This window comes from Scyliorhinus torazame, chromosome 24 (assembly GCF_047496885.1).
Source record: "Scyliorhinus torazame isolate Kashiwa2021f chromosome 24, sScyTor2.1, whole genome shotgun sequence".
Classification (NCBI taxonomy): Eukaryota; Metazoa; Chordata; class Chondrichthyes; order Carcharhiniformes; family Scyliorhinidae; genus Scyliorhinus; species Scyliorhinus torazame.
In genome coordinates, this window is record NC_092730.1 from 45478591 (window position 1) to 45504839 (window position 26249).

Genomic DNA, 26249 nt, shown 5'->3' on the forward strand with positions numbered 1-26249 from the left:
CCGTCAATGTGGGTGAGAACTGAAGCCTCTGGTGGCGGCACTGAGCAACTTAAAGGCAGCGAGCGGACGGGGCGGAGACAACCTGCTCTCAGCTCCAGGCTGCTGCTGCCTCTGTGTTTTTCTCTCGTCCCAAACTCTCCAATTCCACTCAAATTCCAGCTCCACAGTGTCCCAGGATAATTCCTTCCTGTCTCTCACATTCTCATGTTTGCTGTAGAAAAGGTTTCACGCGATTTGAAGGCTCCATTTTGCATTTAAACCCGTTTTACTGATGCACTGTTCGCGCTCTCTCACCCGATCGCTCTCATTTTCCCAACCTTTCCACAGAAATCTGGAAAGCAGCATCGAAACTGCCCTGAAATCCAACTTGGAAAAGTAGGAGGGGAACAGGGGGATTGTTTGAATGAAAAATATTTCCATTCAGTCCCAGAGGGATTGGGAGATCTCCTGGTCAGAGCGGACACACAAACACAGTTGGTTTCTCCTGTTTGGTCCGCCCCTTTCACACACTCTCTCTTCCACAATATTCACATCCACACACAAGGTCTGGAAATGACATTTCCCAGGGCAGAATTCTCCCTCTTCTCAACACTTGTTCCCAATCCGTGTCTTAATTACTGTTCAACTCTCTGAGTTTTCTGTTTACCTAAATACCCGGCAGCAGCCAGTCATATTTTAAAAACTAAATTCATTGATGGCCCACCTTTCGTGAAGGTGAAAATAAAATTGATCTCCTCTCTATCAGTGGAGATTTTCCTGCTTGATGTGATCCTCCTGCACTGCCGGGTAACACTGAGCCCCAAACTCAACAAGCAGGGACACCCAGTTAAAGCATAATCCCACCCCCTCTGAGAGTGGAGATTTTCACAGTGACACACATTCTGACCATTCTGATCCCAACAGCAAGTTTTAAAAATAAAGATTGACTCACAGAGCCGAACTTTCTGTGTGGAGGTGGGACAGTGACCGACTCACCCACAACACGGCAGCTGTGTTCACAGTGAGGGCCAGTGTTACACGTGTTATCACTGTGTCCAGTGTTCACAGTGAGTGCCAGTGTTATACGTGTTATCGCTGTGTCCAGTGTTCACAGTGAGGGCCAGTGTTACACGTGTTATCACTGTGTCCAGTGTTCACAGTGAGGACCAGTGTTACACGTGTTATCACTGTGTCCAGTGTTCACAGTGAGGACCAGTGTTACACGTGTTATCACTGTGTCCAGTGTTCACAGTGAGGGCCAGTGTTACACGTGTTATCACTGTGTCCACAACACTCCTGATGACATATTGAAAATGAGAGAGAAAGACAAGAAAAATAGAGAGTGTGACAGAGAAACAAGGATAAGGATGAACTCAGAGCTGGACTTTCTGTGTGGAGGGGAGGCACTTCCACAATCCGGGCACCAGGAAATCAGAGGAATGTTTACAACCAGGGGAGTTTCCATCCAGGAGAGTGTTTAAAATTAGTGAGTGTAAAGCAGGAGAGTGTGCAAAACCATGAGAATGTGCACACTAAAAATTATGTAAACCTGAGAGTTTGTAAACCAGAGAGTGTGTAAACCAGGGCAGTGTGTACAACAGGGGAATGTATAAAGCAGGGAGTGTATTCATCAGAAGATTGTGTGAATCATGAGAATGGTGATACCAGAGAAGTGTGTCAATCGAAAGGAGAACAAAGAAAAGTACAGCACAGTAACAGGCCCTTCGGCCCTCCAAGCCCGTGCCAACCATGCTGCCCGACTAAACTACAACCTTCAACACTTCCTGGGTCCGTATACCTCTATTCCCATCCTATTCATGTATTTGTCAAGATGCCCCTTAAATGTCAATATCGTCCCTGCTTCCACCACGTCCTCCGACAGCGAGTTCCAGGCACCCACTGTGCTCTGTGTAAAAACACTTGCCTCGTACATCTACTCTAAACTTTGACCCTCGCACCTTAAACCTATGCCCTCTAGTAATGGACCCCTCTACCCTGAGGAAAAGCCTCTGACTATGCCCCTCATAAATTTATAGACCTCTAACAGGTCGCCCCTCAACCTCCGCCGTTCCAGTGAGAACAAACCAAGTTTATTCAACCGCTCCTCATTGCAAATGTCCTCCATACCAGGCACCATCCTGGTAAATCTCTACTGCACCCTCTCTAAAGCCTCCACATACTTCTGGTAGTGTGGCGACCAGAATTGAACACTGAACTCCAAGTGTGGCCTAAGGTTCTATACAGCTGCAACATGACTTACCAATTCTTGTACTCAATGCCCCGGCCAATGAACGCAGGCATGCCGTATGCCTTCTTGACTACCTCTCCGCCTGTGTTGCCCCTTTCAATGACCTGTGAACCTGTACTGCTGGATCTCTTTGACTTTCAATACTCTTGAGGGTTCTACCATTCACTGAATATTCCGGACCTGCATTAGACCTTCCAAAATGCATTACCTCACATTTGTCTGGATTAAACTCCAACTGTCATCTCTCCGCCCAAGCCGCCAAACGATCTAACTCCTTCTGTATCCTCTGACAGTCCTCATAACTATCTGCAACTCCACCAACCATTGTGTCATCTGCAAACTTACTAATCAGACCAGTTACATTTTCCTCCAAATTATTTATATATACGATGAACAGCAAAGGTTCCAGCACAGATCCCTGTGGAACACCACTAGTCACAGTCCTCCAATTAGAAAAGCACCCTTCCATTGCTACTCTCTCCCTTCTATGACCTTGCCAGTTCTGTATCCACCTTGCCAGCTCACCCCTGATCCCGTGTGACTTCAACTTTTGTGTCAGTCTTCCATGAGAGACCTTGTCAAAGGCCTTACTGAAGTCCAGAAGACAACATTCACTGCTCTACCTGCATCAATCATCTTTGTGAACTCTTCGAAAAACTCTATCAAGTTAGTGAGACATGACCTCCCCTTCACAAAACCATGCTGCCTCTCAACCAGGAGAGCGAGTAAACCAGGGGAGCGAGTAAACCAGGAGAGTGAGTAAACAAGGGGAGTGAGTGAACCAGGAGAGTGAGTGAACCAGCAGAGTGAGTGAACCAGGAGAGTGAGTGAACCAGGAGAGTGAGTGAACCAGCAGAGTGAGTGAACCAGGAGAGTGAGTGAACCAGGAGAGTGAGTGAACCAGGAGAGTGAGTGAACCAGGGGAGTGCGTGAATCAGGAGAGTGCGTGAATCAGGAGAGTGAGTAAACCAGGAGAGTGAGTGAACCAGGGGAGTGAGTGAACCAGGGGTGTGAGTGAACCAGGAGAGTGAGTGAACCAGGAGAGTGAGTGAACCAGGGGAGTGAGTGAACAAGGGGAGTGAGTAAACCCGTGGAGTGAGTGAATCAGGGGAGTGAGTGAATCAGGGGAGTGAGTGAACCAGGGGAGTGAGTAAACCCGTGGAGTGAGTGAATCAGGGGAGTGAGTGAATCAGGGGAGTGAGCGAACCAGCGGAGTGAGCAAACCAGGAGAGTGAGTAAACCAGGGGAGCGAGTAAACCAGGAGAGTGAGTAAACCAGGGGAGCGAGTAAACCAGGAGAGTGAGTAAACCAGGGGAGCGAGTAAACCAGGAGAGTGAGTAAACCAGGGGAGTGAGTGAAACAGGAGAGTGAGTGAACCAGGAGAGTGAGTGAACCAGGAGAGTGAGTGAACCAGGAGAGTGAGTGAACCAGGAGAGTGAGTGAACCAGGGGAGTGAGTGAACCAGGGGAGTGAGTGAACCAGGAGAGTGAGTAAACCAGGAGAGTGAGTGAACCAGGGGAGTGAGTGAACCAGGGGAGTGAGTGAACCAGGAGAGTGAGTGAACCAGGAGAGTGAGTGAACCAGGAGAGTGAGTGAACCATGAGAGTGAATAAACCAGGGAGTGAGAGAATCAGGATGAGTGAGTAAACCAGGGGAGTGAGTAAACCAGGAGAGTGAGTGAACCAGGAGAGTGAGTGAACAAGGGGAGGGAGAGAACCAGGGGAGTGAGTGAACCATGGGAGTGAGTGAACCAGGAGAATGAGTGAACCAGGGGAGTTAGTGAACCAGGAAAGTGAGTGAGCCAGGGGAGTGAGTGAACCAGGGGAGTGAGTGAACCAGTGGAGTGAGTGAACCAGTGGAGTGAGTGAACTAGAGGAGTGAATGAACCAGGAGAGTGAGTGAACCAATGGAGTTAGTGAACAAGGAGAGTGAGTAAACCAGGGGAGTGAGTGAACCAGGAGAGAGAGTGAATCAGGAGAGTGAGTGAACCAGGAGAGTGAGTAAATTAGGGGAGTGAGTGAACCGCGAGAGTGAGTAAATCAGGGGAGTGAGTAAATCAGGGGAGTGAGTGAACCTGGAGAGTGAGTGAACCAGGGGAGTAAGTGAACCAGGAGAGTGAGTGAACCGGGAGAGTGAGTGAACCGGGGGAGTGAGTGAACCGGGGGAGTGAGTGAAGCGGGGGAGTGAGTGAAGCGGGGGAGTGAGTGAAGCGGGGGAGTGAGTGAAGCGGGGGAGTGAGTGAAGCGGGGGAGTGAGTGAACCGGGGGAGTGAGTGAAGCGGGGGAGTGAGTGAAGCGGGGGAGTGAGTGAACCGGGGGAGTGAGTGAACCGGGGGAGTGAGTGACCCGGGGGAGTGAGTGACCCGGGGGAGTGAGTGACCCGGGGGAGTGAGTGGACCGGGAGAGTGAGTGGACCGGGAGAGTGAGTGGACCGGGAGAGTGAGTGGACCGGGGAGGTGAGTGAACCGGGGGAGTGAGGGAACCGGGGGAGTGAGGGAACCGGGGGAGTGAGGGAACCGGGGGAGTGAGGGAACCGGGGGAGTGAGTGAACCAGGGGAGTGAGTGAACCAGGGGAGTGAGTGAACCAGGGGAGTGAGTGAACCAGGGGAGTGAGTGAACCAGGGGAGTGAGTGAACCAGGAGAGTGAGTGAACCAGGAGAGTGAGTGAACCAGGAGAGTGAGTGAATCAGGGGAGTGAGTGAACCCGGGGAGTGAGTAAACCCGGGGAGTGAGTAAAATAGGAGAGTGAGTGAATCAGAGGAGTGAGTGAACCAGGGGAGTGTGTGAACCAGGAGAATGAGTGAACCAGGGGAGTTAGTGAACCAGGAGAGTGAGTGAACCAGGGGAGCGAGTTAACCAGGGTAGTGAGTAAACCAGGGGAGTGAGTGAACCAGGAGAGTGAATGAAGCAGGGGAGTGAGTGAGCCAGTGGACTCAGTGAACCAGGAGAGTGAGTGATCCAGGAGAGTGAGTGAACCAGGAGAGTGAGTAAACCAGGGGAGTGAGTGAAACAGGGGAGTGCGTGAACCAGGGGAGTGAGTAAACCCGGGGAGTGAGTGAACCAGGAGAGTGAGTGGACCATTGGAATGAGTGAACAAGGGGAGTGAGTGAACCAGGGGAGTGAACCAGGGGAGTGAGTAAACCCGGGGAGTGAGTAAACCAGGGGAGTGAGTGAACCATTGGAAAGAGTGAACCAGGGGAGTGAGTGAACAAGGAGAGTGAGTGAACCAGGAGAGTGAGTGAATCAGGGGAGTGAGTGAACCAGGGGAGTGTGTGAACCAGGAGAATGAGTGAACCAGGAGAGCGAGTGAACCAGGAGAGTGAGTGAGTGAACCAGCGGAGTGAGCAAACCAGGAGAGTGAGTAAACCAGGGGAGTGAGTAAACCAGGAGAGTGAGTGAACCAGGGGAGTGAGTGAACCAGGGGAGTGAGTGAACCAGGGGAGTGAGTGAACCAGGGGAGTGAGTGAACCGGGAGAGCGAGTGAACCGGGGGAGCGAGTGAACCGGGGGAGCGAGTGAACCGGGGGAGCGAGTGAACCGGGGGAGCGAGTGAACCGGGGGAGCGAGTGAACCGAGGGAGCAAGGGAACCGGAGTAAACCAGGGGAGTGAGTGAACCAGGGGAGTGAGTGAACCAGGAGAGTGAGTGAATCAGGGGAGTGAGTGAACCCGGGGAGTGAGTAAACCCGGGGAGTGAGTAAACCAGGAGAGTGAGTGAATCAGAGGAGTGAGTGAACCAGAGGAGTGTGTGAACCAGGAGAATGAGTGAACCAGGGGAGTTAGTGAAACAGGAGAGTGAGTGAAGCAGGGGAGCGAGTGAACCAGGGTAGTGAGTAAACCAGGGGAGTGAGTGAACCAGGAGAGTGAATGAAGCAGGGGAGTGAGTGAGCCAGTGGAGTCAGTGAACCAGAAGAGTGAGTGATCCAGGGGAGTGAGTGAACGAGGAGAGTGAGTGAAACAGGGGAGTGAGTGAACCAGGGGAGTGAGTAAACCAGGGGAGTGAGTAAACCCGGGGAGTGAGTAAACCAGGGGAGTGAGTGAACCATTGGAATGAGTGAACCAGGGGAGTGAGTGAACAAGGAGAGTGAGTAAACCAGGAGAGTGAGTAAACCAGGGGAGTGAGTAAATCAGGGGGGAGAGTGAACCGGGAGAGTGAGTGAACCAGAGGAGTGAGTGAAGCAGGAGAATGAGTGAACCAGGGGAGTGAATGAACCAGGGGAGTGAGTGAACCGGGAGAGAGAGTAAATCAGGAGAGTGAGTAAATCAGGGGAGTGAGTGAACCGGGAGAGTGAGTGAACTAGGGGAGTGAGTAAGCCCGGAGGTGGAACAGTGATTTCCACTGCTGCCTCACTGTGGCAGGGACCCGCGTTGAGTGACTACCTGTATGGCGTTTGCATGTTCTCCCCATGTGTGTAGGTGGGTTTCCTCCGGGTGCTCCGATTTCCTCCCACAGGCCATAGATGTGCAGGTTATGTTGGTCGGCAATGCTGAATTCCCCTTGTGTCCAAGGGTGTGTCGGTTCAGTGGGGTTACGGGTTTATGGGGATAAGGCGACGAGTGGGCGGAGCTGGGGCGCTCTTTCAGAGGGTCGCTGCAGACTCGATGGGCCGAATTGCCTCCTTCACACTGTAGTAATTCTGTGGTTCAGTGGAAAGGTAGTTTGCAGAAAGTGAGAGTTTCAGGGGCTGAGTGACAGAGTAATAACAAACAAGCTGCAGGCAATGACTGCAAATTGAATCTCTCATTGGGACAAACACACAGCTACAAAGGTGATTGGTTGAGCCGGAGGGCGCAGGGCCATTTGCAGCCACACACACAGTCCCCCCCAACACGGGCTCTCTAGGAGGTTTTGCTCCACATGTGATGACAGTGAAATGGGGAATATTCCCATTGATTCTCAATGCGGAATTGCTGCGGGGATCTGCGCATGCCCGGTGAACCACGCCCCAGAGACGTCACTCTGAGATTAAGCGCATGCGCAGCCGCTCCCCTAGACATTCTCCATTTGGTCAGTGAGTGGAATCGCTTTGTTGAAGCTGAGGGAAGTTTCAATGTCAGGGCCCAGGACAGCTAGGAAACAGCGTTCTCATTGCAGCAGCACCTCCATCTGGGAGTGTGAGCAAAGAGGCTCAGAGATCATTACTGACTCGGGGGGAGTTCAGGGAGAATCGGGGGCTGTTTGCAAGAGGCGCAGCGGAGCACGATCTTGTTCCGGGACTTGGAGTGAGCGGGGGGAAGGGAGAGCTTTTTCTGGGCCTGGCTTATTTGTCTGATTCTGGGTTAGGATTTGGAGAGTATTTTCTTTCTTTTACTGATTATCAGTTGAAAGAATAGATTGATCTATCATTGGCCTCATCTGACCCTAACTTACATGAAATTTGTTTTCTTCTTCCTCGTTCAACAGATGAAAAGATGAGTTCCAAGATGATGATGATGATTCCTCAGCAACATGAATGTGCAGCCGTCTCCTTCTAACTGGCTGTAAGTACAATATTAATGCAACATTGCAGAGACACACACACAACATCAGCTCCACCGTCACAGAGCAGAAGCAGTCAGATTCGCAGAGACCTCAAGTCCCAGATGAACATGTCCAATCCAACAGTCCTCATTATCCAATTGAAGAAATTCAAGTAAATCTGGCCTTCTGGAGAACATGTAAATATTATTTACAGATACACGAGAGGACAGGTGGCATAATTTTCCACAATTCACCCCTACTCTCTCATGGAATGTCGGATCAACTTTTGACAACAGCGTTTCACCTGTACAAAGAACAAAGAAATGTACAGCACAGGAACAGGCCCTTCGGCCCTCCAAGCCCGTGCCGACCATACTGCCCGACTAAACTACAATCTTCTACACTTCCTGGGTCCGTATCCTTCTATTCCCATCCTATTCATATATTTGTCAAGATGCCCCTTCAATGTCCCTATCATCCCTGCTTCCACTACCTCCTCCGGTAGTGAGTTCCAGGCACCCACTACCCTCTGCGTAAAAAACTTGCCTCGTACATCTACTCTAAACTTTGCCCCTCTCACCTTAAACCTATGCCCCCTAGTAATTGACCCCTCTACCCTGGGGAAAAGCCTCTGACTATCCACTCTGTCTATGCCCCTCATAATTTTGTATACCTCTATCAGGTCGCCCCTCAACCTCCTTCGTTCCAGTGAGAACAAACCGAGTTTATTCAATCGCTCCTCACAGCTTATGCCCTCCATACCAGGCAACATTCTGGTAAATCTCTTCTGCACCCTCTCTAAAGCCTCCACATCCTTCTGGTAGTGTGGCGACCAGAATTGAACACTATAAAGTAATCAGTATAGTATTAATTAGGCTATAGATTCAGCAATCAATGTGCAAGTATCCATTGGCACTTTTTTGTAACTTTCTTAGTTTAAAATATATCAGAAGCAAAACACTTGAATAAGGCATTAACAGAAAAATGATACATTGAAATAGTTCTCCAAAGGGACACTTATCAAATTGTAAGGCCATCCTTCATTCTCACAATTTGTGAACCTTTGGTACAAGTGAAAGGTCGGATAGTACAGCTGATTGAAAAGGGCTGAATTAATCATAAACTTCTACTCAGACACCTCCCAAAACAAAATATTAAATTCCAATCCAAATATCTCACACAATCTCAGATATAATGGTACAGTGTCATTCTCATGAAACAGACATGGAAATAGATCATTTAACATATCAATGTTATCACTAAAAGTAATAATGGAGGATGAATACTGAACAGAATGTTGACCCTTAACTCACAAAACAGGTATTGACAAGTACAGAAAACACAATAAAATCTTGCACATCAGAGAGGTGGACAGACTGAGATTACCTGTCCTATCGTGTATCTGTAAATAATATTACAGACGGAGATTAAACCCAGAATCCCATAACAGAGACAGACAGCTACAAAGGCAAGCACAGAAACAGGAGTTAGAGAATCAAATTAATTTTTCCCCTCACACTTCTAACAGAGACAGACAGCTACCGTGGAAAACACACTCTCACACATTCAGACACCAACGACTGAGCAAGTAGTAGTAAAATATGCCATATATCATAAATAGACAGTGAGGGTAAAACACACACTCGCGTTTTCTCATGCACATGCTCACTGACAAGTAACTCAGCAGGAAGCACTTTCTATGCAGTGTATATCACAGGGACTCTCACACCAATAACTGAGCATTAAGCAGTAAAATATGTCATATATCGCACACATAAACAGAGAGGTTTATACACACTCACTCACACTCTGTCTCTCACACACTCTCACACACCCACGCACTGTCTCTCCCACACACTCACAAATCAATAAATGAGCAGTAATCAAGAATATATTAATTGTATATCACAGAGAGACTGTGAGGTTAATACTCACTCACTCACACACTCTCTCTCTCTCACACACACACACACACTCTCCCTCTCACACACTCACCAGTCACTGAGCAGTAATCAATTAAATATGTGATATATACCAGAGAGATACAGTCAGGGTAAAACGCACTCACTCTCTCACTCACACTCTCTCCCTCAGTCACACAGCAGTAACTGAGCAGTAAGCTGTCAAATATGTGTTATACATCATGGACAGTGAGGGTAAAGCACACACACTCACATATTTTAACTCTCACACACACTCACGCTCTCTCTCTCACACTCTTGTTCCTTCTCTCACAGACTCTCTCTCACACACACACACACATACACACCAGTCACTGAGCAGTAAGCAGTTAAATATGCGTTTTATATCGCAGAGGGACAGTGGGGGGTAAAACACACATTCGCAGACCAGTAACTGAGCAGTAAAATATGTGTTTTTTATCACCGAGACAATGAAGGTAAAACACACAAACTCACGCAGACTATTTCTCACACTCAGACACTCCCAAACACACAGTGACACATTCTCTCACACACACACTCTCATATTCACATACTCTCATATTCACACACTCTCACAACAGTAACTGAGCAGTGAGCAGTAAAATATGCATCATATATCACAGAGACAGTGATGGTCAAATAGATTCTCACTCTCTCTCTCACACACTCACCACACACCCCAGTAACTGAGCAGCAACAGCAAAATATGTGTTATATATCAAAGAGAGACAATGAGGGTTAAATACACATAGGCTCACTCGCTCGCACACCCACTCTCTCACGCTCGCCCACTCTCTCTCACGCACACCCGCTCTCTCTCGCGCACACCCGCTCTCTCTCGCGCACACCCGCTCTCTCTCGCGCACACCCGCTCTCTCTCGCGCACACCCGCTCTCTCTCGCGCACACCCGCTCTCTCTCGCGCACACCCGCTCTCTCTCGCGCACACCCGCTCTCTCTCGCGCACACCCGCTCTCTCTCGCGCACACCCGCTCTCTCTCGCGCACACCCGCTCTCTCTCGCGCACACCCGCTCTCTCTCGCGCACACCCGCTCTCTCTCGCGCACACCCGCTCTCTCTCGCGCACACCCGCTCTCTCTCGCGCACACCCGCTCTCTCTCGCGCACACCCGCTCTCGCGCACACCCGCTCTCTCTCGCGCACACCCGCTCTCTCTCGCGCACGCACGCCCACTCCCCTCATGCACACCCACTCTCAAACATATCAGTAACTGAGCAGCATAAACTAATATATGCCTTATGTATCACAGAGACAATGAGGAGAAAAATTCTTGGAAGTGCAGGGTCGGATTAGGACAAGTCAGCATGGATTTAGTAAGGGGAGGTCGTGCCTCGCAAACCTGTTAGAGTTCTTTGAAGAGATAACAAATAGGTTAGACCAAGGAGAGCCAATGGATGTTATCTATCTTGACTTCCAAAAGGCCTTTGATAAGGTGCCTCACGGGAGACTGCTGAGTAAAATAAAGGCCCATGGTATTCGAGGCAAGGTACTAACATGGATTGACGATTGGCTGTCAGGCAGAAGGCAGAGAGTTGAGATAAAAGGTTCTTTTTCGGAATGGCAACCGGTGACGAGTGGTGTCCCGTAGGGTTCCGTGTTGGGGCCACAGCTGTTCTCTTTATATATTAACGATCTAGATGACGGGACTGGGGGCATTCTGGCTAGGTTTGCCGATGATACAAAGATCGGTGGAGGGGCAGGTAGTATGGAGGAGGTGGGGAGGCTGCAGAAAGATTTAGACAGTTTAGGAGAGTGGTCCAAGAAATGGCTGATTAAATTCAACGTGGGCAAGTGCGAGGTCTTGCACTTTGGAAAAAAGAATAGAGGCATGGACTATTTTCTAAACGGTGACAAAATTCATAATGCTGAAGTGCAAAGGGACTTGGGAGTCCTGGTCCAGGATTCGCTAAAGGTAAACTTGCAGGTTGAGTCCGTAATTAAGAAAGCAAATGCAATGTCGTCTTTTAAAATCTTTCCTACTTCAAGACTGTGAAAAAAACAACTTTACACCTTGGTTTCGATAAAACTAACTTTGTCTTTATTGACCAAAGTCTGCATGCAGATGGCTACAGGTTAGAGAGAGAGAGAGCTGTTAAGGTAAACCTGCTCATTCTTTCTCAAGCTCGCAAAGACATGGAGAAAACGTTCAATATTTATACAAAAGCTGTATCATTTTACAAAAACAGACCTTGTTCAAAAATGTCAATACAGTCATAACTTCTGATCAAACATGTTGTCATGGAAAGACCCTGACTCGGCTTATTTGCAGTATTTTGTCTTTAGAGGGTTTAAGACGTGGTCCTATTTTGTTTTTACCTCTGCCCTCATGATGCCTTGACGCAGATGGACCTAGGTCATGAGGAAGTTGTGTTATTAGGACATTCCTAGATCGTGGCTTTGTTATCAGGTTTTAATAAGGTCAGGCACTATTTTCCCTCTTCTGGCCTTGTATGATACAATTATGTGGATTCTTAGCTTTGTCTAGTTTGTCAGGGTCTGATCTTGGCACTTAGCTGACACAGCTGTCTCACACTTGGTTACATCAATTGGCTATTTTTCCCATCATGCTATTGCTGAGTTTGTACACTTTCACATTCCCTCCTGTTGTCCCATCAGGACAACCACTCAATTTGTTCAAATAGGGATATTCAGGAGACGGGTGTAAATACATTGACACAAGCATCCAAGCAATCCTATTGCTAATAGTAATACTAGTAATAATATGAAGGCCTTAAAGATCCAATCGAACAATCCGTGTCCCAGCCAACCTAACCAACCTGGTGGGTTATAATTGTGAAATTCTTGGCCAATTTCTTGAAGTTGATCCGCCTGTCTTCTTATATGGTCAGCTAGGTTGGTAATATTTTCAGAGGCATCTGGGATATAAGTACAGCATTCCTGACCTATAATGGCACACGTTCCTCCCTGCGAGGCTAACGGATAATCCAGAGCCATTCGATTTTATAATGCCACAGTCCGGACAGCCACCAGCTCAGCCGAGACCTCGGCTAGTGCCCGTCCGGTTGCCCTGGATTCTGCTGCCGTTATGTTCGACAGTTGTTCCAATGCCGAGGCCATAAGGATCAGTTCGTTTGCTGCCTTGCCTGTTCCGTATTGTGGAAAGGCGGTCATAAAGAACTCCTCGGTTTTACTAATGGTCCTCCTGATTCGTGAGGAGTGTTGTTTAAGGGAGAGTAGGTGGTGCACGCAGGGTACGACATATCCTAGATAACAGGACCCTGTCCAATTTCTGGGAAGCCAGGAGGAGTATGCTTTAGTGCCACATATGAAATAGGTCCCGTTATAGGCCGTAAAATTCTCAGCCATTGTCATTCAGGGTACCTGGGAATTCTGCGTCCATGAGCTATTTGATGTTTTATTCCACACCCTGGACCAATCAAGAACAAACATACCCTTGTTGGAGATGTTTGGTATCGGTCCCTGCCATTCAGTTGTAAGATTACACCTACTCTGCCCCATTGATGGTCCTTCTCCTGATTTACTAAAACATAGGGATCCCTGCGCAGTGCTCGATGGGATGGTAAGGGCAGGGGGATTCAAAACATGGGGGTATCCAGGTTGATACCAGGCTAAAAATCTAGTCATCCCATAGCCAGCCGATCTCCAAATTTTCATATCTCCACCGAACCCCTGTGTTCGGTTTTGACGCAGTATCCACTCAACTATTTCTGCTAAGTGGAATGGGAGTGATTGGAGAGGTAGCCCCTCCTTGGAATGGATGGAGATACGGGTACAAACCCAACAGTTACTTACATTCAATCTGTCAGCATAAATATATGACATATATAGAAAGCTATTAGCACGCAGCTCTTTGTCAGTTTGTTCGCCTACTGTCGAATGGCCATTAAGACCAATTAGTCCAAATAGTCCAAATGTGATAATGAAGATCCTCATTCTGCGTCCTTGTTGGGGCTGGAACCAATCTTCTTACAATCCGATAGGTGTACCCAACTCGAACGTCCTTCGAGTTTAACGGCAGTCGGTGTAGTCAGCAATACTTGAAAAGGGCCGCTCCAGCGTTGCCCTAACTTCTCTCTGTCCCAATTCTTTATCAGCACGTAGTCTCCTGGTTTGACTACTGGATATCGAGGGATCTTTGTTCCGGCTGTTGCTGGGAGATGGGCCTGTTTTACCTGCGAGTGGAGAAACTTCAAAGAAAATGTTAATTGCTTCAAATAACTCAGCATTTTATCTCCCATAACTTGGAGGTCTACTCCCTCTAGGGGTTCTTCATGGGCATCCCAGGGAGTGCTCATTGGCCGACCGTAGACTATCTCTGCAGCTGACAGTCCGGACCGCGACTGTGGAGTAACCCTCATGTGAAACAGTGCCAAAGGCAATATCTTTAGCCAATTTAATCCAGTTTCTTCGGTCAATTGAGATAATTTTTCTTTTAAGGTCCCATTTGCTCTTTCTACAATTCCTGCTGCCTGTGGATGATACGCGCAGTGCAGTTGTTGTTTAATTTTGAGTGCTTCGCATAATTCAGAATTGATTCGAGCCACAAAATGTGTCCCATTGTCTGAGCTCATCGTTCTGGGAATCCCAAATCGGGGAATAATTTCTGTCAATAGTAATTTTACCACCGTATGTGCAGTACAGTTGGTGGTGAGGAAGGCTTCAATCCATTTACTAAATACATCAATGATCACTAAACAATATTTATAGCATTGTACTTTAGGTAATTCAATAAAATCAAGCTGTATGCAGGCAAAAGGACCATCTGGCAAGGGGGTTGTTCCGGGAGGGCATTTGATGCCTTTACCCTTATTATTTTTCATGCAAATAAGACATCGATCTGAATACAGATCTGAAAAATGCTGTATTCAGATCTGGGTGCCACCAAGTTTTCAAAAGTAGCTGTACCATTGCCTCCTTGCCAAGATGGGTACAAGAATGCAAATAATCAATAAGTATCGGCGATAACGAATCTGAACACAAACTTGACCTACTGGGGTAAGCCAGAGGTTTTGTGTCAACGAGTGCGAACACCCCATTGACTTCCATAGTGTGCGCTCAGAATCAGAGGCGTCCCTCTGTAACCTTTGAATTTCAGCTAACTCTGGCATGCCCTTTTTTGCTAGAATAGGTAGCTGATTTAAAGCCTGTGTACCCCCTGCGGGAACAACCATCGAGGCTGATGCAGACGCTGCCTTAGCGGCTGAATCCGCACGGGCGTTTCCTAATTGCACAGGAGTGTCCCCGGAAGTGCGCGCAGCACATTTAATGATAGCCAATTGACGAGGAAGTTGAATAGCAACGAGGAGATTTTTAACCCAAAGAGCATTTAGAATGGGAGAGCCTGCAGAGGTAAGGAATCCACGTTGCTGCCAGAGGCGGCCAAAATCGTGGATGACACCAAAAGCGTACCGAGAGTCTGTGTACACATTCGCACTTTGGTCTTTGGCCAGAACACAAGCTCTAGTAAGGGCGAATAGCTCAGCTTTCTGTGCCGAGACTGGAATCTGGAAAGCAGCTGCTTCCAGAATGTCAGTGTCTGTAACAATGGCATACCCCGATTGCGGGACCCCCATTTGGGAAATAGAAGAACTGCCATCAACATAAAAAGTGAGATCAGGATTATCAAGAGGGTGGTCAGTTAAATCGGGACGAGGTGCGGTAAGGAAGTGATTCCTCAGCAAACAATCATGTGGTGGATCAACAAGTACATCAGGGGGATGTTCGAGGAATGCTGCGAGATTTAAAGTGGAACAGTAATGGAAAGACAGATATGGGTTCTGTAATAGTGAGACCTCATATCGGCTCAAGCAGGCCTGTGTCAGATGCTGGGTCTGCTGAGATGGAAGGAGAGCCACAACAGAGTGTGAGGTATACACATGCACGGGCTGATGAAGGGTTAGATTAGAGGCTGCCTGAGCTAACACATGTACAGCAGTGAGAATTTGAGTGCAGGGGGGCAAACCACAAGCTACTGGAACCAATTTAGTAGAATAATAGGCAATCGGACGGCGTTGGTCACCATGTTCCTGTGTCAAGACACCCGTGGCACATAGGTCAAGGACACTAACATACAACTGGAAGGGCCTGTCATAAAGAGGTCATCCTAGAGCCGGAAGCCAGCGCGTTCTTGAGAGTAACAAAAGATTGCTGTGCTAAATCGGGTAGTTCAAACTTAAGGGGTGAATTCTGGGAGGAATAAGGAGTAAGCTCCTTGGTATGAGCAGTAACATTTGGAATCCATTGTCTGCAAAAGTTCACTAAACCTAAAAAGGCTCTCATCTGCTTTGGCGAGGTAGGAAGTGCGGTTTGCAAAATGGGAGTAATACGATCCTGCGTAAGGGAACGTTCAGTAGCGCTTATCAGAACGCCCAGAAATTTAACCTGCCTCTGTCCTTTGTGTACTTTATTAGGTGGTATTACATATCCCCAGGAAGGGAGACGGGTGAGCAGATAAATGGAGTCGCGTTCGTTAGAAGCAAAGTCAGGGCTAGCAAGGAGTAAGTCATCGACATACTGTATAATAGTAGATAAATCGGGCGTGTCAAAGTAGCTAATTGGGAGTGCAGTGCCTGTGAGAAGAGTGTCGGTGAATGAATGAAACCTTGCGGTAGCCTAGTCCAAGTGTACTGGTGCCCTTTGAATGTGAAGGCAAACAAATACTGGGATTCAGCGGCAAGGGGTATCGCAAAAAAGGCGTGTTGTAAGTCCACAAGGGTAAAGACAGCTGCCTCAGGCGGGATATTACTGAGGATTGTAGCCGGGTTAGGGACCAGGGGATGCAAGGGTTCAACGATCTGATTGATACGGCGGAGGTCGTGGACCAAACGCCATTCAGACGGCCGCCCAACCTTAGGAACGGGAAGAATAGGGGTGTTACAGGGCGATTGGCACGGAACCAAAATTCCCTGTTGAAGGAAGGACTGTATCATGCTGGAGATTCCTTCCTCAGCGTCAGGGCGAATAGGGTACTGAGAAATGGAGGGCAGGGGCACACCGGACTTAACCTTAATGAGAACTGGAGGCACATTAGTAAGACCAACTTCGTGTTTGGACGCAGCTCATAAGTCTGCAGGAATCTCTGGGGATGGGGAACGGTTGGTCCGATGGTGGTTCAATGTACCATCAACAGAAAAGGGCTGTGAAAAATACTGTAACGTGCCTTCAGGGAAGGTCTGTCGTCCAGTATAAAAAGGATCACATTTTCCTTGGAGGGTAGCAATCAGAAAGCCCAGTGACCTGGCACTGTAGCCTGCATTGACGGTGAGGGTAATGTGAGGTGCCACTAGTCATAGCAAAGGGTCACTTGTGGATGAGGAACATGCAAGGGAGGTGAAAAATTGGAGGGATCAAAATCAACGGACCACCATTGGGGAGTGAAAAAAAGGGGTAAATTTCGAGGCTGGACTTGTGGAGCCTTGGAGATCGTGACGCCGTCGTCAAGGCAAACAATCTCAACTTGTAAGGGACATAACAGATCACGGCCAGCAAGATTAACACCGAGGGTACGCGTGACAGTGAAGGGAATACAACATTGACGGTCATTAAATTGAACCAGAAGGGGTTTCGTGAGTTGGTATGTAGCCCTCTCACCCATAAAACCAGAAAGTTCCACATATTCATCTGAGAGAGGAAAACAATACTGTTTAACTAACGTCAAATTGAACGTAGAAGCATTTGCCCCTGTATCAATGAGGAAGGGGACGGGAATACCCTCAATGTGAATTGTAGCTGTGTGTTCCTCAGAGTGGTCGCCAGAGAGAACCGGGAAATTGGAGCGGGCCAGTCAATAGGGGTGGGAGTCAGTGAAAGGAGCATACCGCCGTGGAGGGAGTGCCCTGTCTCTGCGTGGAGCAGGGCAATCCCTAGCGTAGTGACCCGTCCGTCTGCAATTAAAGCAAGTGACACTGTCTCGGGTTGGAGGACAAGGCCGGGGAGGGCCATGGTGACGTTCATAGGGTGGGGGGTTCCTGCGAGGGGGTCGCTGGACAAACTCCGACTTTATTTTGGGTGTAGGAGGGTCCCTTCCGAAAGCTGCTCTGTCACGGCCATTGCTCCAGTAATAAGAGATAGCACGTCGCATGTGGGATTTGGAGCTATCAGACCAATCCATATTATTAGTTTTAATACTGGTTGCTATGCGGTCAGGCACGACCTGCATAAGCAGCGCATTGAACTGGGGAGATTTCAAGCCCGCATTAAAAGTCTCATCACCGGAATAAAGAGTGTAAATTCCACAAAAGCGGTCAAAAAATTCAGGACCCTCCTCCTTATGAGTGGGTGTACAATCAAGAATTTTGGAGATATCTACAGGTTTACGGAGAGCACGCTTAAGTGCTGGGAACATTAAAGCGAGTTGAGCCGCATCTGATGGATTGTTGGTTTTAAACGCATCCCATGATCCCCTAATTCCCGTTTCCATTTCTCACCTAAATCTGGGGGAAGGGATGAAAAAATAAGGGAATACTGATCCCTAGGGGTAGCACCATACACAGTCGCAGTTCTCCTCAGATATTCAGTAAAGCCCTCTGGGTCCGTTTTATGTGACGGACAGTGAGCCATGATCAAACAGAGCTCCTGAGGTTTAAAAGCCTGCCATGTCTCAATAAATTGGTCGTCGTCATCAGTCGCTCGAGGGTTAACGAGACGTCGGATTGGAAAATTTGCAGGGGGAGGCGGTGGTGGAAAAGGCTCCTCTACTGGTGCGGTACTGATAGTTAATTCTTGGAAAGCCTGATTAACAGAGGTAACGGGCTGATCGAGGAAGGTGGTTGGTGCTTTTGAGCGAGTGCGTGTTGCAATGGGAGAAATAGCAGAAGGGAAATTATCGGCAGCAAGGTTGTTACAAGGGGGAGGGTGAGAAAGGGGCTGCTGCACCGTGGAGCTGGGAAGAGGTGGCCATGGGGGCATCGTGGGATTTAATTCCTCCTCCTCCTTCTCCTCTGTATCAATCAAATAGGGAAACAACGGCATGCCAGAGGTAGTGGGAGGATCCTCCTGATTTTTAATCTGATGGACTATTCCGACCTGCTTAACACCCGATGCAGTATTATCCCCCCCTTGATTCTTAGGATCTTTCCTGTCCCATTGTTCACATTCGAATTTCAACGTTTCCCAGTCTTTGGTTTCTCTGTCTTTATAATCAGCAATCCCTCTCCTACGTGCATTGTCCCTCCAACTCATTAACAAGGACAGTTTGTGTCGTCTGTCTGATTCTTTTTGCCATTTGGTAATTAATTTCTTCCATTTGGCTCTGGCATTCCGAGACCAAATGGCTGTCTCTGCCGCGGTGCAGTTTTCTAAATTCCAGGTACCTCCTAGTGGCCAAATTTCAGATCCGAATTTCTTATTTAAAGCTGAAGACAAGAGGCGTAAATTGCGTTCCTGATCAGTGAACACTTTGCACATAAAAAGCAAGGGAGAATTGTCCTCCGTTTTGTCCAGGCTCTGGCCCAAGATTTTTTAAGGAGTGGAAAAAAAATTAAAAGAGAGAGAGAAGAAAAAAAATGGGGAAAAACTGCCTTGTAAATTTAAAAGTCAAAAATCCAAATCTGGTCCCTGACCTAGCCAAGCCTGTGTATCCCTGTCCTGGGAAAAAAAACAAGAGCAGGTGGTCCCTGACCTTAGGCTTTGAACGACAACCGGGTCCCAGACCCTAAGAACATTACTCACAGTCAAATTTAGATTCGAACACCGTCACCTGTCAGCGTTATCCATCAGGGACGAGGGGTCACAGCACCGATCCGAGAGAGAGAGAGAGAGACCAAGGTTAAAGCTTACCTTGTTGCGCCGTCCGTCTCCGCTCTCCGGGTTCGTGCTCGATCACTTGTTCGGTCCCCCACGGAAGCCACTCAGGATATTGGTGAGGGCTCGCAGCGCCACTGTCGTCTTTTAAAATCTTTCCTACTTCAAGACTGTGAAAAAAACAACTTTACACCTTGGTTTCGATAAAACTAACTTTGTCTTTATTGACCAAAGTCTGCATGCAGATGGCTACAGGTTAGAGAGAGAGAGAGCTGTTAAGGTAAACCTGCTCATTCTTTCTCAAGCTCGCAAAGACAGGGAGAAAACATTCAATATTTATACTAAAGCTGTATCATTTTACAAAAACAGACCTTGTTCAAAAATGTCAATACAGTCATAACTTCTGATCAAACATGTTGTCATGGAAAGACCCTGACTCGGCTTATTTGCAGTATTTTGTCTTTAGAGGGTTTAAGACGTGGTCCTATTTTGTTTTTACCTCTGCCCTCATGATGCCTTGACGCAGATGGACCTAGGTCATGAGGAGGTTGTGTTATTAGGACATTCCTAGATCGTGGCTTTGTTATCAGGTTTTAATAAGGTCAGGCACTATTTTCCCTCTTCTGGCCTTGTATGATACAATTATGTGGATTCTTAGCTTTGTCTAGTTTGTCAGGGTCTGATCTTGGCACTTAGCTGACACAGCTGTCTCACACTTGGTTACATCAATTGGCTATTTTTCCCATCATGCGATTGCTGAGTTTGTACACTTTCACATCAAGAGGCTTGGAATATAAAAGCAGGGATGTACTTCTGAAGCTTTATAAAGCATTAGTTAGGCCCCATTTAGAATACTGTGAGCAATTTTGGGCCCCACACCTCAGGAAGGACATACTGGCGCTGGAGCGGGTCCAGCGGAGAGTCACACGGATGATCCCAGGAGTGGTAGGCCTAACATACGATGAACGTCTGAGGATCCTGGGATTATATTCATTGGAGTTTAGGAGGTTGAGGGGAGATCTAATAGAAACTTACAAGATAATGAATGGCTTAGATAGGGTGGATGTAGGGAAGTTGTTTCCATTAGCAGGGGAGACTAGGACCCGGGGGCACAGCCTTAGAATAAAAGGGAGTCACTTTAGAACAGAGATGAGGAGAAATGTCTTCAGTCAGAGAGTGGTGGGTCTGTGGAATTCATTGCCACAGAGGGCGGTGGAGGCCGGGACGTTGAGTGTCTTTAAGACAGAAGTTGATTAATTCTTGATTTCTCGAGGAATTAAGGGCTAAGGAGAGAGAGCGGGTAAATGGAGTTGAAATCAGCCATGCTTGAATGGTGGAGTGGACTCGATGGGCCGAATGGCCTTACTTCCGCTCCTATGTCTTATGGTCTTATGGTCTTAAAACTGACACCCACACACACTCTTCTGCTCACACACTCTCTCTCACACACACACACCGTTAACTGAATATTACAAGGTTTTAGACATCACTGAGAATCTCACACACTCACTCACGCACACACTCATAAACGATTAACTGAGCAGTAAGCAGTAAAATATATGTTATGTATTATAGAGTGACAGTGAGGATAAAGAACCCACTCATACACACACACACACTCACACACTCTCTCGCACACACCAGTGAGCATCATATATCACGGAGAAACAATGAGGGCAAATCACACCTTCACACTCTCCATACAGACACTATCTCTCACACACACTCATGCTCTCTCACACACCAGTCACTGAGCAGTAAGCAGTTAAATATGCATTGTATGTCTCGGGGATAGTGAGGGTAAAACACACTCTCGCCACTCTCACATACTCACACACTCCAGCAACTGAGCAGTGAGCAGCAAAATATGTTGTATATGATAGACAGACAGTGAGGATAAAACACACACTCGCACACTCTCCAACACCTGTTACTGAGCAGTAAAATATGTTATATATCACAGAGATGATGTGGAGATGCCGCCGTTGGACTACGGTGAGCACAGTAAGAAGTCTTCCAACACCAGGTTAAAGTCCAAAAGGTTTGTTTCGAAGCACCAACTGTGGGACTTGAACCTAGTGTTGTTAGAACATAGAACAGTACAGCACAGAACAGTGCCCGATGTTGTGCCGGGCTTTGTCCGAAACCAAGATCAAACTATCCCACTCCCTGTCATTCTGGTGTGCTCCATGTGCCTATCCAATAACCGCTTGAAAGTTCCTAAATGTCCGACTCCACTATCACAGCAGGCAGTCCATTCCACATTCTAACCACTCTCTGAGTAAAGAAACTACCTCGGACATCCTTCCTATATCTCCCACCCCGAACCTTATAGTTATGCCCCCTTGTAACAGCTACATCCTCCCGAGGAAATAGTCTCTGAACGTCCGCTCTATCTATCCCCCCTCATCATCTTATAAACCTCTATTAAGTCGCCTCTCACCCTCCTTCACTCCTATGAGAAAAGCTCTAGATCCATCAACCTTTCCTCATAAGACCTACCCTCCAATCCAGGCAGTATCCTGGTAAATCTCCTCTGCACCCTTTCCAATGCTTCCACATCCTTCCTATAATAAGGTGACCAGAACTGCATACAATACTCCAAATGTGGTCTCATCAGGGTCGTGTAAATTGCAGCATAACCCCACGGCTCTTAAACGCAAGCCCCTGTTAATAAACACTAACACGCTATAGATCTTCTTCACGGCTCTGTCCACTTGAGTGGCAACCTTCAGAGATCTGTGGACATGAACCCCAAGATCTCTCTGTTCCTCCACATTCCTCTGAACCCGGCCGTTGACCCTGTAATCCGCATTCAAATTTGTCCGACCAAAATGAATCACCTCGCACTTATCAGGGGTTAAACTCCATCTGCCATTTTTTGGCCCAGCTCTGCATCTTATCAATGTCTCTTTGCAGCCTACAACAGCCCTCCACCTCATCCACTACTCCATCAATCTTGGTGTCATCAGCAAATTTACTGACCCACCCTTCAGCCCCCTCCTCCAAGTCATTGATAAAAATCACAAATAGCAGAGGACCCAGCACTGCTCTCTGTGGTACACCGCTGGTAACTGGTCTCCAGTCTGAAAATTTTCCATCCACCACCACCCTCTGTCTTCTATGTGATAGCCAGTTACTTATCGAATTGGCCAAATTTCCCTCGATCCCATACCTCCTTACTTTCTTCATGAGCTGACCATGGGGATCCTCATCAAAAACCTTACTGAAATCCATGTATAGTACATCAACTGCTCTACTTTCATCTGCACACTTAGCTCCTCAAAGAATTCAATCAAATTTGTGAGGCAAGAACCTTCACGAATCCTTGTTGACAATCCCGGATTATGCATCTTTCCACATGGTCATTAATCCTATCCCTCAGTACACTTTCCATGAACTTATCGATCACCGAGGGCAGCACGGTGGCACAGTGGTTAGCATTGCTGCCTACGGCGCTGAGGACCCGGGTTCGAATCCCGGCCCTGGGTCACTGTCCGTGTGGAGTTTGCGCATTCTCCCAGTGTCTGCGGGGGTTTCACCCCCACAACCCAAAGATGTGCAAGTTAGGTGGATTGGACACGCTAAATTGCCCCTTAATTGGGAAAAATAATTGGGTACTCTGTGCTGCATCTTTCCAAATGGTCATTAAACCTATCCCTCAGGACCCTTTCTACTAACCTACCGACCACCGAAGTAAGACTAACTGGCCTATAATTACTAGGGTCATTCCTATTGCCTTTTTAGAACAGAGGAACAACATTCGCCACTCTCCAGTCCTCTGGCACTATCCCCGTGGACAGTGAGGACCCAAAGATCAAAGCCAAGGGCTCTGCAATCTCATCCCTTGCCTCCCAAAGAAACCGAGGATATATCCCATCTGGCTCAGGGGACTTGTTGCCCCTCAGATTTTTCAAAATAGCTCATAAATCTTCCCTCAGATCATCTACCTCCTCCAGACTACCCGCCTGTCTCACACACTCATCCTCAAAAACATAGCCCCTCTCTTCGGTGAACACTGAAGAAAAGTATTCATTCAACACCTCTCCTGTCTCTTCTGATGCCACACAGAAGTTCCCACTACTGTCCTTGACCGGCCCTAACCTCACCCTGGTCATTCTTTTATTTCTCATATAAGAGGAAAAAGCCTTGGGGTTTTCATTGATCCGACCCGCCAAGGACTTCTCATGCCCCCTCCTAGCTCTCCTAAGCCCTTTTTTAAGCTCATTCCTTGCTACCTTCTAACCCTCAAGCGACCCTACTGAACCTTGTTTTCTCATCCTTACATACGCTTCCTTTTTCCTCTTGACATGACATTCAACCTCTTTTGTGAACCATGGTCCCCTCTCACGGGCATTTGCTCCCTGCCAGACAGGGACATAACTATCAAGGACACGCAGTATTTGTTCCTTGACCAAGCTCCACTTTTCATTTGTGCTTTTCCCTGACAGTTTCTGTTCCCATCTAATGCTTCCGAATTGTTGCCTAATCGCATCATCATTACCCCTCCCACAATTATTATTATTTTTTTTTAAATAATTTTTATTAAAGGTTTTCATAAAATATCAAGAACAAAATGAAAAAGAAACCCAACAGGGTTAAGTACAAAACACAGTCCAGAAAAACAACCCTCCATATCCCCCTCCCCCTGTACATAAATAATAAATGAACATTGACACCCTGACTTAATACAACAAGTATATACAACCCCTCAGACCCTCCAGTGTAAATAACAAAAACAAAAAAATAAAGTGACCCCCCCCCCCCCCACCAGAGTTGCTGCTGCCATTGACCAATGTCTCCTGCTCTGCCAGGAAGTCTAAGAACGGTTGCTACCGCCTAAAGAACCCTTGTACCGACCCTCTCAAGGCGAATTTCACCCTCTCCAACTTAATAAACCCCGCCATATCGTTGATCCAGGATTCCACGCTTGGCGGCCTCGCATCCTTCCACTGAAGAAGAATCCTTCGCCGGGCTACCAGGGACAAAAAGGCCAGAATTCCGGCAACTTTCTCCTCCTGCATTCCCGGCTCCTCTGCCACCCCAAATATTGTGAGCCCCAGCCCGGCTTGACCCTGGAACCTACCACCCTTGATACCACCCTCGCTACGCCCTTCCAAAATTCCTCCAGCACTGGGCATGCCCAGAACATATGGGTGTGGTTTGCTGGGCTCCCTGAGCACCTAACACACCTGTCCTCACCCCCAAAAAACCGACTCATCCTTGTCCCGGTGTGTGTGCCCTGTGCAGCACCTTAAACTGTATGAGGCTGAGCCTCGCGCACGATGAGGAACAGTTCACCCTCCCCAGGTCGTCTGCCCATGTCCCTTCCTCAATTTCCTCTCCCAACTCCTCCTCCCACTTATCTTTTACCTCCACCACCGAGGCCTCCTTCTCCTCCTGCATCAACTGTTAAGTTTCCGAGATCTTCCCCACTCCCACCCACCCCCCCGAGAGCACCCTGTCCTATACTGTGTGTGGCCGTAGCCGTGGGAATTGTGTTACCTGCCGTCTGGCAAACACCCTTACCTGTAAGTACCTGAACGTGTTCCCCGGGGAGAGCCCGTACTTCTCCTCCAGCGAACTTCCCGTCCACAAACAGGTCCCCCAACTTTCGTATCCCTGCCCTGTGCCACCCCGCAAACCCTCCACCTGTTCTTCCTGGGGCGAAGCGGTGGTTCCCCCGTAATGGGGTCCCCGCCGAGACCCCCACTTCCCCCCCCCCCCCCCCCTGTGCCGCCTCCACTGCCCCCAAATTTTGAGGGCAGTCACCACCACCGGGCTCGTGGTATACCTCCTTGGAGGGAGCGGCAGCGGCGCCGTTGCCAGCGTCCCCAGACTCGTACCCACACAAGATGCCGTCTCCAGCCTCTTCCATGCGGCCCCCTCCCCCTCCATCACCGACTTGCGCACCATCGTCGCATTGGCGGCTCAGTAGTATCCACAGAGGTTGGGCATCACCAGTGCCCCCCTATCTCTCCTCCGCTCCAGGAACACCCTTCTCACCCTCGGAGTCCGTCGCGCCCACACAAACCCCATTATACTCCTGTTAACCCGCCTGAAAAAGCCTTCGGGATAAACACTGGGAGGCACTGGAACAGGAATAAAAACCTTGGGAGCACCGTCATTTTGATTGACTGCACCCTACCCGCCAAGGACAGCAGCAACGCGTCCCACCTCTTGAACTCCTCCTCCATTTGCTCCACCAGCCTTGTAAAGTTAAGCCTATGCAGGGCCCCCCAGCTCCTGGCCACCTGGACTCCCAGATACATGAAGCTCCTCTCCGCCTTTTTTAGTGGGAGCTCGCCAATCCCCCTCTCCTGGTCCCCTGGATGAACTACGAACAGCTCGCTCTTCCCCATGTTGAGGATGTACCCCGAAAAGTCCCTGAATTCCCTAAGAATCCTCATTACTTCTGGCATTCCTCCCACCGGGTCCACCACATACAGCAGAAGGTCGTCCGCATAAAGTGACACCCTATGCTCCTCCCCACCACGCACCAACCCCCTCCAGTTCCTTGACTCCCTCAGTGCCACAGCCAGGGCTTCAATCGCCAGTGCGAAGAGCAGGGGGGATAGGGGACACCCCTGTCTCATCCTTCGGTGCAACCGAAAGTACTCGGACCTCTTCCTGTTTGTGGCCACACTCGCCATCGGGACCTCATACAACAGCCTAACCCACCTGACAAGCCCCTCCCCAAACCCAAACCTCTTCAGCACCTCCCACAGATACCCCCACTCTACCCTATCGAAGGCTTTCTCAGCGTCCATCGCTACCACTATTTCCGCCTCCCCCTCCCTCGCCGGCATCATGATAACGTTCAAAAGCCTCCGCACATTCGCGTTCAACTGCCTCCCCTTCACAAACCCCATCTGGTCTT

General features: G+C 48.4%; 1 long non-coding RNA gene across 1 annotated transcript; it reads right to left on the reverse strand.

Moving 5' to 3' along the window:
• Positions 1-11661: 11661 nt before the first annotated feature.
• Positions 11662-20299, reverse strand: LOC140400038 (uncharacterized). Its single transcript, XR_011937992.1, has 2 exons — positions 19406-20299; positions 11662-13815 (listed from the first exon to the last, which is right to left on the reverse strand). It is a non-coding gene; the product is annotated as an uncharacterized lncRNA (long non-coding RNA).
• Positions 20300-26249: the final 5950 nt, after the last annotated feature.